General features: G+C 44.3%; 1 long non-coding RNA gene across 1 annotated transcript; it reads left to right on the forward strand.

Annotated features, from left to right (window-relative positions):
* Positions 1 to 908: 908 nt before the first annotated feature.
* On the forward strand, positions 909 to 4,537 carry LOC127476324 (uncharacterized). Its single transcript, XR_007906557.1, has 3 exons — positions 909 to 1,699; positions 3,415 to 3,535; positions 3,847 to 4,537. It is a non-coding gene; the product is annotated as an uncharacterized LOC127476324 (long non-coding RNA).
* Positions 4,538 to 10,345: the final 5,808 nt, after the last annotated feature.

A 10,345-nucleotide genomic window follows, 5' to 3' on the forward strand; every position in this document is an offset into this window, starting at 1 on the left:
ACACATAAATCACTGCAGGTCAGAACATTGCTGTTCCTTTAGCAGAAGGTAAGAGCACAGAATCACTCTTTAATGTTGTGCAATTGGACAGGATTTAGCTTGTCCTGATTTTGTGTTTGGAGAAGTCAGGATGCCCTTTGTGCTTGATGTTTTACCTCTTTTTCTCTTGAAGGTCCAGTGGAGAAATCTGACTAGGCGCATTTGCATCACTCACTCACTGCCTGATCTTTGTCTGTGTTTTGCACAAATTAAAGTACAGCTTCCCCTCTTTTGCTTTCTGTGGGATTTCCCAGTGTTTCACCAGGCTGCACTTTGATGAACTCTTCAAGCTGGCACTGATGCTGAAAGAACCACTTGTATTTTATTTCTTTACACCTGGTCCAGAGTACATGTGACTGTAGCGTGGAACAGATCAGGAAAGCAATCTGGCTCAGAAAATAACCATTTCTGGTTTTTAATCAGCTAAGTTTTCTGTGTTTTGGTTTAATGGTAGAGTTGAGCAGCAGGGCAAGAGCAGGAGTTGCAGAGAGAGGGAGTGAAGGTCCAGTCCTTCAGGTGGCCTTGCATGGTGGTGTTTGCAGAAACTATGCAGTCTCACTATTTGCCACTCTGTGTCTCTTCATCTCTCTTAGTGCCACTATCTGTTGGTGGTGGGAAGGGTTGTGGCAATAAGTTAATGTTACTCGGTAGCCAGCAATCAATGTGGATTAAGACCCATATTGTGCCTTTCTGATACCAAGACTATCCCCCCTCCCCCTTCCATTCTTTGGTTTACTTAGTAGAGCTACCCTGATTCACATAAGCTAACAATCTGTTTGAGAAGAAACAATTAGGCTCATAGAAGTTGTTGACATCTTATTTTCATTTTTTTTCAATGGCATAATGGGTACTCCAGTCCAGCTTGTCCTTTTGTGTTCTCCATCCCAGGCATCCCTCCCGGATGCAAAGACCCTGTGAGGTTGAGGACAGAACAGTGGCTCTCCCAAACATTTTGGACCAAGAAACTGCTAGTAACGCTTAGCATTTCTCTCAGACCATAGTGTGGCTGCTGAGCAGGCTATTAATTGAAAACACTGCTCAAACCAGGCAGGCTCCCTGGGCCAGCTGCAGGCCGCTTCCCATGCCCTCTGAGCCCATAGTGCTGGCAATTGCTGGAAAGCTGGGGAGGATGGAGTGAGGTTGCAGAAGGCTATAAGAACAGCTTGGGTGTCTTTTCCGGGAAGTTGAGTGCACACTCCCTGCTTCTTCTTTCTCTGTGGTCTTTTGGAGTTCAGCTTAAATCAGATCCGGAAAACAGCATCCCGCTGCAGAAGAGCCAATGGTCCTAGAAACAGACTCCTACTATAAAAAAGCCTACGGGAGCCAGATGCCCCTGACAGAGATTGATTGACTGGCTGGTGGTATCACCTTTCACTTCACTTTGGCAAGGGGGGAAGGCACGGAATGATGGAAAGTTTTCAGGTGGTACTTTCAGAAAGTATTTGAAGGGTTTTTTTTGTTTAAGTGCTGCAGGCAGGAAAGAGTCATTCTACACCATGCAGTGCCAGCTCAGAGACAGAATAAAAGGAGGTCGGTAGGTACCAAGGAGCAGTTGTTCCTGAGCAGTCCTTCCTGTGAACACAGCACGCTGCAGATGTGTGCTTTGTGAGAGGCTGGATTAGATCATCGCCATGGAAAGGAAATACTGTGTCTCCTGGAGGTATGGGAGGCTCAGTGACAAGCCTCGTGCGGCAGGGTGGATCCTTGGCCAGAGAACCGCTTTGGAGAAGAGAGAGAGAGGGAGATGCTTGACTGTGCCACCACCAGCCTTTGCAGAACCGGTGTGCCAACCGCCTCCCTGCGGGGTCTTTTTGCAGCAGAAGGTCGGGCCCCTCCCGACCCGCACGGCAAGGGAACGACGCCACGTTAAGACCCGGCTCAGGGTACCCACGGCCGCAACCTCGGGGTCCCCGCGGGCCGCCCCGGCAGGTGCTGCCCCGCGCGGCCCCTGCGCGCCGCCAGAGGGCGCTGCGCCGTGCGCGCCGCCGCGGGGGCGGGGCCGCGCCCGCCGCCCGCGCCCGCCCCGCCCCGCCCCGCCGGGCACCGCTGCAGCGGGCAGGTTTGGGGCAAAAACGGGGAGAGCATCAGCCTGGGCGTCACGCCTCTCTGCTCCCCTCGGCTGCACGCTGCGTGCGGTGCCTGGAGTCCCGCGGATCGGGGGCTGTTGCGCAGAACATCCCTTTTAAAGGCGTCTCTTGGCACAAAGGTTGTCCCTGAGAGCGGGATCCTAGGCTGAGACGCAACCTTCTTGTAATAAGTAAATACGAAGGGTTTATATCCTATTTAGCTAGCAGAGGGTTTGTTCAAACAGTGTGTGACCAGACACGGGTGGATACTTCTTGTCTTCCTTCCTCGTTATATCTCCAGTCTGGGAAACACCAAAAAGTTAGTGAGCATAGTAACAGCATCTGAAAGAGAGAGAGAGAGAGAAGAAAGGATGAGGCGATCTGGCTCGGCATCCAGCCTCAGGAGATGGTAACACAGAGGAGCTATTCATTCTTGAGAGCCAGTTGCTCTTCACGCTGCTAGATTATAAATTGGACACCTTATTAAAAGCTGATCCTCCAACAGCCCCACCCAGGGCTGTGCTCATGCGCTTAACCAGTGGAACGTAATCCCATTTCACTAGTGATGGCTGTTACTGGATAAGCACATGTGCAAAGCGTGGCAGAGGATACAAGGCAGAAAGAAGCAACACTCTGACTGTTTTCTGAATTGTCAGTTAAAGACAAGAAGATAAGAGTTTTGGGAGAGAATGAGGAGGAGGTTGGTTTGCAGTAAAATTTGGGCACTTTTATGATGATGCTAGCTGCCTTATGAAAAATTTAAACCAGCATAATTTTTGTTTCTAATTTTTGCTTCTCAGCTGTAATTCAAAAATACTAGCTCTCTGACACAGTGTGCCAACCCAAGTGTTGCTGCTGGAATCAAGAGCTAGAAAAGCCTGACAAGATACAACCTCATCAAGGCATAGTCTTTGAGTGGGCCTCTTCAGTGATTCTAAGTTTCTCTTCTGATTATTTACTTGTTGTCAGATTATCACAAAGGTCTGCACAAATTTAGGCAGATGTCAAGTTGCATGGTTGTGGTGAAAATTTAATGGAAACTTTAGTTTAACAAATTCTACAAAGTCTTATCAACCTTGGCAAGACTTCTGAGCTTTTCAACCTTCATGCACCTTTTAACCATTTGAAAAGTTGTCTGACTGGCATTTGAAATGCTCAGTTATTGCCAGTTTTTCTCAGAAAAAATTACCTGACATGCATTCTTTAGGGCTTATTTTTGTGCTGAAGAAAACAGCATGGTGTATTATAAACCTGTTTTAGTGTCTCTGAACAGACACCCCTGTTCATACATGCACGTTTTTCCTTCCAGGCAAAACCAGCAAATCCAGGGGGATTGATGGAATGCTAGATACCTCATGAGAATTCTGCATTGTCAGAGCATTCATACCGAATATTTTATAGATACGTGTCCGGTTGGTTCCCCTGTTGAGGTACCTCTGTTTTACTTTGCTTGGTAGGCAATTTAAATGTAGTTAGATGTATTGCAACCCAGCAGTGGTCAGGAAATGAAAAAGTGACATAGAAATGCAATCTTAAGATCCCCTCCCTCTGTAGCAGCGAGTTAGGGACATAGATTCAGGTGTATTGCAATGGTATCTTCTGGACTTTTTGTCTTGTTTTGATCTCACATAATTGAAAAGCAGCTTTTGGGTTTGTTTTAGGAGGAAATAAATTTCTTTTAGATCTGATTATCATTAGTGACTCATTTGTCATTTAAAAATGTTTGTCTGATTCTCTCCAGGTTCTGAGTCCCTGGCTGTTACTGGTGTGTTGGAAAGCAATGACTCCTCAGATGTTCCTGTATACCTTTATCTGTCTGCCTCCAATTACTTTATGAGCTCATGAAAATGAACACAGGGCATCTTTGACATTCCTCTCTCTCATTTCCTCTCCTATTTTTTACATAGGGCACTTTTGCCAATAACTCTTTCCTAGTAAAACAATGCCTCTGAATTCATGCTGTGTGTGTATGTGATTCCATGTACCCTCCCTCCCCACCTCCCCAAATGTTTGAGCCTGTTGGCAAAAGAATACAGATCTGAAAGTGAAGTTCCTGTGAGGTTGAAAGAGAGAGGCAGATGGGTACGTGAGAGAGCCTGTTTGTGCTAGAAGCGTCAACGTGCTACCAGCTCAGCTCACCTTTTATCAGGCACCAGAGAGCTCCCACTGGAGCGTGCCCTTGGAAATCAGACTTCATCCTGTCTGTCAGTCATGGACTATTTGTTCAAGCTGATGGTTTTGGAATAAAGATGGGAAGGCGGGGTTGAAAAGCTGGAGCTTCTCTTTTCTGCACTTTCAAGATGTATGGTTGTCGTTTGCAGGTGATCAAGAGGCCATAGTTATGTACTAGGCAGTAGGGAATCTCTATCCCTGGTGCACACACCCTGCAAAGTAGCTATTTATTTTGTTACAGAGCAACAAAACTGTCAGGTTTCAACAGTGTCATATCTCAGAAATGTGGATGCCCTTAAATCAATTTTTGCTAAGGTCATAAAGGCTTTAAAAATAAAGGCAAAGTCTTGAATTTAAGCTGGGACTGAGTAGTTAACAGAGCAAAGAACAGAGCTTAAGCTTGTTTGGTGGTCTTGTGCTGCTCAATAAATGGCCTGATGCATTCTTGTATGGGTTGTCATTCTTAAACCCACTAGGTTGTAGAAATCAAGCATTAGGGCCAAGTCTAATCTTTCAGGTTATCTGACTGGAAATAGTGCTGAAGGATTGAGGCTTTTACAGCAACCATTATTGGGGTTTTTGGGATGATAGAGTTCAGATGAACATTAAATCTTTAGTTAGTCTTTAAAGCCAGCAATGGACATTATCAAAGTGTAAAATACTTCCCTATATCTTCATCAGCCCAGGCTCTTACAACAATTTAGCTTCTGCCAACTTCATTCATTTGCTGATCTTAGCCAAGCCCTTGAAGAGCTGGGTAATGGTGTCATTTGCATGGGAGGTGAAGATGATGGAGAGATGGGTGTCATGTGTGTACTGCTGACAAGCCAGTCCATGGTGCCACTGAATCTTCTCTAGAGGCTTTTTATAGATAGTGAACAGGCTGGGTGAGAGGAAAGAATCTGGTGTTATTCAGCAGGTGGAAAAGGTTTTGAAGGTTAAGGAAAGAGCAAGTGTTTATCATAAATCTCTTGAGTGTACAAGAGATTTATGTAAGGGATGTCTGAAGAGGTACCAGCTCAGTTCCATAAGGCTGTGGACAGACATTTATTTTCAAACAGCTGAGCTGGTTGGAAATTTTTCAGCCATTCCAGATGCTTGCTACCAATCCTCTGTCGATGGCGCTTGTACCCCTTGCTCTGCTATTAGAAAAGGTGGTCCAAGGTCTTCCTAATCTGTCAGGTGAAGCCTCTCAGATAAAGTCCTGAAAAAGGTGGTGTTTGTTAACCCACTGACATTCCTTACCTTTAAGAGAGAGCTGTTTACTAGCACTGGCTTGCCCTGAGTGAGAGGAGAGGTGAGAGAGGAGAGAAGGCGGCTGAATCCTTTCCCACAGAATGTGCCCACAGGCCCAAACAGTTCCTGCGTTGCCTCCTACAGGTCTGAAGATGGGTCTGGGACCGGACGCATCTACTGGAGTAGACTATATTACACCTGTTTCATGTGCCAAGCATGTGAATAAAATACGTGTGAAGAACTTTGTTACACAAGCAACTAAAATGGAATATTTGGAACTGTGTCAGCCTCCTTTGTAAACAAGAGCTCTAGGATGGGTACACAGTGTGGTAGAAGCTCAGGTAACTTAGGGATCACTATTGTCCAAATTTCCTAACAGTCTTTACAAGAAATTGGTGTTAATTATTATGTTACTACCACTGTGGTTAAAGCTGAACTAGCAAGTTATAATAAAATCTTTAAGAATATTCAGTTGGGGCAATGAAGAAGACTCCTGTGCTCAAAGGATCATTTGGAAATGGGAGGAAGGATGAAGAAAAGGTGCAGGTGGTTTTTAAGAGATCCTGTAGCTCCTACAGGGTTTTGACATCCCAAAATACAGAACTGTAAAAAAATCCTTGATGTATGCACAGGTAAAACGAAACAAGCTATAATACTGTGTGTGGCCTCATGGTAAATGTGTGTGTCTGCTGACTGTGCTTTAAAATGAAGGGCTGTTAGTACCCACCACTATGATTTTCAGGTAGTGAAACATGCTGTTATTTATCAAATGATAACCCTCTGAGGACTGGTGAGATGCAGAATCTTCCTAGCAACCAAGAAACAACCTGCAGCCTTTCTGAAACGTGGAACTGCGGACAGTTTTTAAATTCTCCCTTCATCAAGAAACAAACTCTCCCTTTCATATAACACTGCTCTCTTACAGTATGAGACAAACCTGTAAAAATGGACCACCCCTAATGTCTGAGCCTGGCTCTAAACAAGATCCCTAACTTACTGGTCATCCTGTTTCTGAACTGGGCCAAAAAGGAGCATCCTACCTTAATAACAGTCTGAAACTCTAGTGGAATTTGGACTCTGATCCAAACTCAAGGCACAGTCTCTTCTCTAAATAAAAATAACTAGATCACAAGCTATTTTGGGGGGGTGACTTTTAGACAAGAAACGTAGGGCTTACATAGGTTTTTACTCCTGTCAAATACATCTGGATGCTGTCCTCCTTCCAGCCGATATTCTGAAAGTGCTTTCATCAGCTCAGAGCCAAATAACCCTAACTGGAAGTTGGAAACTGTAGAACAACTGACATTATTCATGGTGGGTTTTTGGTTGTTTGTTTTTTTTTTTCCACACAGAATATTCTGCTACTCTGCTTGCTGCTGATGCTGATATAATGTCTGTCATGGCCTGTGATTAATAGCACATAGAATGCTGGGTTAAGATAAGAGCCAATAGTATGTTAGAAAGCCTTCTCTAAATATGAATCCCCATGGTTCTGACTTTCTTGACAGTGAAGTAGTTAACAAAATTGCCACACTTAGTACCATTTACATAGCTGCCAAAGCTGCTGATCACCATAGCCTCCTCCCCTCCCATAGCACCTGCTAGCAAATCTTCTGGTTTTTTTCCTGTTTACTTGGCTATTCCTAGTATAATGGTATGAATAGTTTCCATTCATGAAGAATGTGGTGTGGTAGAGGTGGCTATAAGGGATAGGAAGCAGTATACTGGAACCTTATTGTAAATGGCACTGAGTAGCAAGTACTAAAATGTTTTACATCAGCGGGAACTGGCTGTGTGTGGTACCCCACTGGGAGCATTCCCACTGTGTTCAGCAGATGGATGATAGGAGGGTTTTGTTGCCGTGTTTTAGGGTAAGAGCACTTTTCACCTTGGGAGCTGCAAGCAGTCTATGCACCTCAGTTAATGGAAAGCTCTGTACTGTGTAAATTATTATCCTGTTGTATCGAGGAGCAAATGAGTTTGCTTAAGATGTCACAGGAAGTTTTCAGCTTTGTCAAGAGTATAAACTAGATCTTCTGACTTGTAGATCTGGGCTATATTTGAAGGAGTTTTCTTCCTCTTAGCATAGCTGGCCTTCCTTCTCTTTGGTATTACCCCATCTTCTCCTAATCACTGGGTGACATCTGATCTCTGTGACTTTTGTACAGGATCCAAAGTTTATTGTACTTGGTCCAAGATCTCACCTTTCATTTCTGGCTCTTCTAATTCTGTTTTGGTTCCTGGCAAAAAAAGTCAGCTGCTGAGCCTTGAAAGCTGGGTGCATCTTGGCAGTGTATCTCACCACAGCATGGATATTCTCCTGGACCAGCCACAGGAATGGTCACCCACTAAACTCTAGCGTGGAGGATGGCTATTGCCACCCACACACTTCCTGCAGTTTCTGCTTAAACACAGTGATCTTTGCTCGCTGCCTGCGGTTGGTATGTAAAGCTGCTTTCTGTAGGTTTAAAGCTGCTGCCCCCTCCAAAATGGCTTTTATTTTAGTGTTGGGTTCAGTGATTTCAACAGAGAACTTACTAGCCAGTATCTAAGATTTTATTTAGGGTCAAGTTAACATATAGCTTTGTTTTTGTCAACGTAATTATTTTTCTTTTGTCTCTAATCTCACTAATTTTTTTAAGGCTATTGACTCCTTTTTCCCCCCTCTCCTTTAAGAATTTGCAATTGTTCTTTTGGTATATGGATATCATGGACTAAATCCTGCCCTAATTTACACCTGTAAGACCAATAGCACTGCATACATGCACATGAGGACGCAGTTAATAGGATGCTGAAGTTGTTTGACTGTTTTGAAAAGTCATGTGGTCTAGAGAACTAATGCTGGAAACGTCACTTAGGATTATATTTTTCCTAAACCTGTAAATCCTGATGTACAGATAACTTCTCCCTTAGTTGTAAACTTTTATTGGTGATAAAATATATCTATTTTTTTCAAAAATGTAGGTGTTGTACTGGTAAAGCCCCTTACTGGAGTTACAACACTTACATAGCAGCTTTTTACGTCACTTTACAGCACTTTTCTCATCCTACCTAGTACTAAAGGCTTATCTACACAAGGAGATTTCTCAGATTGAGAATTGTATTCAAGTAATGTTTAATATTTATACAGACGGTGAAAATTGATACTTAGATTTTGTTTTGTAGAGCATTTTTACTTCTCAGAATTTGATTTGGCAAATTTATAAATATTCTGGTTTTTAACTTTCAAATAGGTTGGGTATTTTTTGTTTGGAATGACTGAAATCTTTGATTTTGAGTTTTGCAGCTTATCTAATGCAATACAAAGAGACTCAAAATTGAAATGAAAGTAGCTTTGAAATAATAATAATAAAAAACAGCTATGTTGTCTTTCAAACATTCTTTAAAATGTTTCAATGCATACCATCAGGAACTCTTTGCTTTCCTGATTTTATTCTTAAGGAAAATTCTGCCGAAATCAGCTGCATTTTGTCTTTTGATTCCAGCAGAACAGGATTCCAGCAGAGATTTTTTTCCTGGTGGACTGAGAAGAGCAGAACCAGCAGAACTGCCCATGCAGAGGGTGTTATTTCAGAAGAAGAGCACTCCCTTTCTCACAGAGTGATCCAATATGCCTTCCGTCCGGGGGCAGGAGTGGAAAGGAGGGAGGAGAGGGGGAATAAGGATGCTTCCTTCCCAGCACTCGGGGCTGCTGGCCAAGAATGCAAGTCTAAATTCAAGCCCAAGTGAGTGCTGTGCCAGATCCAGAGAGTTTGGAGTCCTTTTGTCCAGAAGCTTGCAATACGTGAGGGAGTTGCCAAATGGGATGTGTGGCATCCATGTTATATATCTGATGCGTGAAAACTGGTTCCTACTGAGCTTACTGTGTTGCCTGAGGCAAAAGTACTTCTGATTCCCTACATGATGCAGTGATCACCAGACCACTGCTGTTCTCCTTGAACCCGACTACAACGGCAGCTCAGGACAACCTCCCTCCTCGGGTCAGGCTGAGGCAGATGGCATGCACAGGGAGAGGAAAGGTGGTGCTGCATTTGACCCTGCTCTCCCTCTCCGGGAAGGGAGGACCTGATGCCGTTTGCATTTCTCCCTAGGCTGAACCATTAAGTTTGATGACAGAAGTGAACCTTCCCCCCTGGACGTGGGCCAAAAGGCCTTTTTTTTTCCCCTCTCCCTTCCCCTCTTGTCTCTTTCATAACCGTCATTTTCACATATCTCTGGAACATATCACGTACTACTGTCATGTGCTCTAGGTGCGCTCCCCTTTTTTTCTTCAGCTACGTCCTGCCTCCCAGCTGTCAAATAAGAGCCTCTCCTTGTCTGACTGATGCTTTTTTGCCACAGATGAGAGGGTGGACTAAAGCCATTGCTTCTGCCCCAAGGGAGAGCCTCTGCAGTGAAGAGGGAGGGAAATCTGCTCTGGAAACACCACCTACAAGCCTCCATGTCAACAGGGCCGTAGCAATTCCTGTGGGATGAGAGTGCCTGTGTTCCTGTGCCTCACCAGAAAGTTCAACCAGTTGTGCTTGTGCAAATCCTTGGAGGGTTCTGAGGTTGAGAAGGTGTCAGTGAGGACGTAGCCCAGGTTGCAGAACTCCTATGACAGGCTGTGCTGGACAGAGAGGGAACTTGCTTTGGTAATAACTGTTTTTGTGTTTTATAGGGATGCTATGGAGGACACCAGGCAGGGGGGAATCCTGTAATGACACTTCCCAAGCCAGTAGTAACCCAATATGGCTTTTCCATTTTTATACTAACAGGGTTCATATCAAATGCAAAGATTGCTGAGGGCTGCCCATGGAGCAACTCTGATACAGGACATGCTGTTGCAGAGC

The sequence above is a fragment of the Manacus candei genome, unplaced genomic scaffold (genome assembly GCF_025592945.1).
Source record: "Manacus candei isolate 608988 ecotype Guabito, Panama unplaced genomic scaffold, ASM2559294v1 h1tg000049l, whole genome shotgun sequence".
Lineage (NCBI taxonomy): Eukaryota > Metazoa > Chordata > Aves > Passeriformes > Pipridae > Manacus > Manacus candei.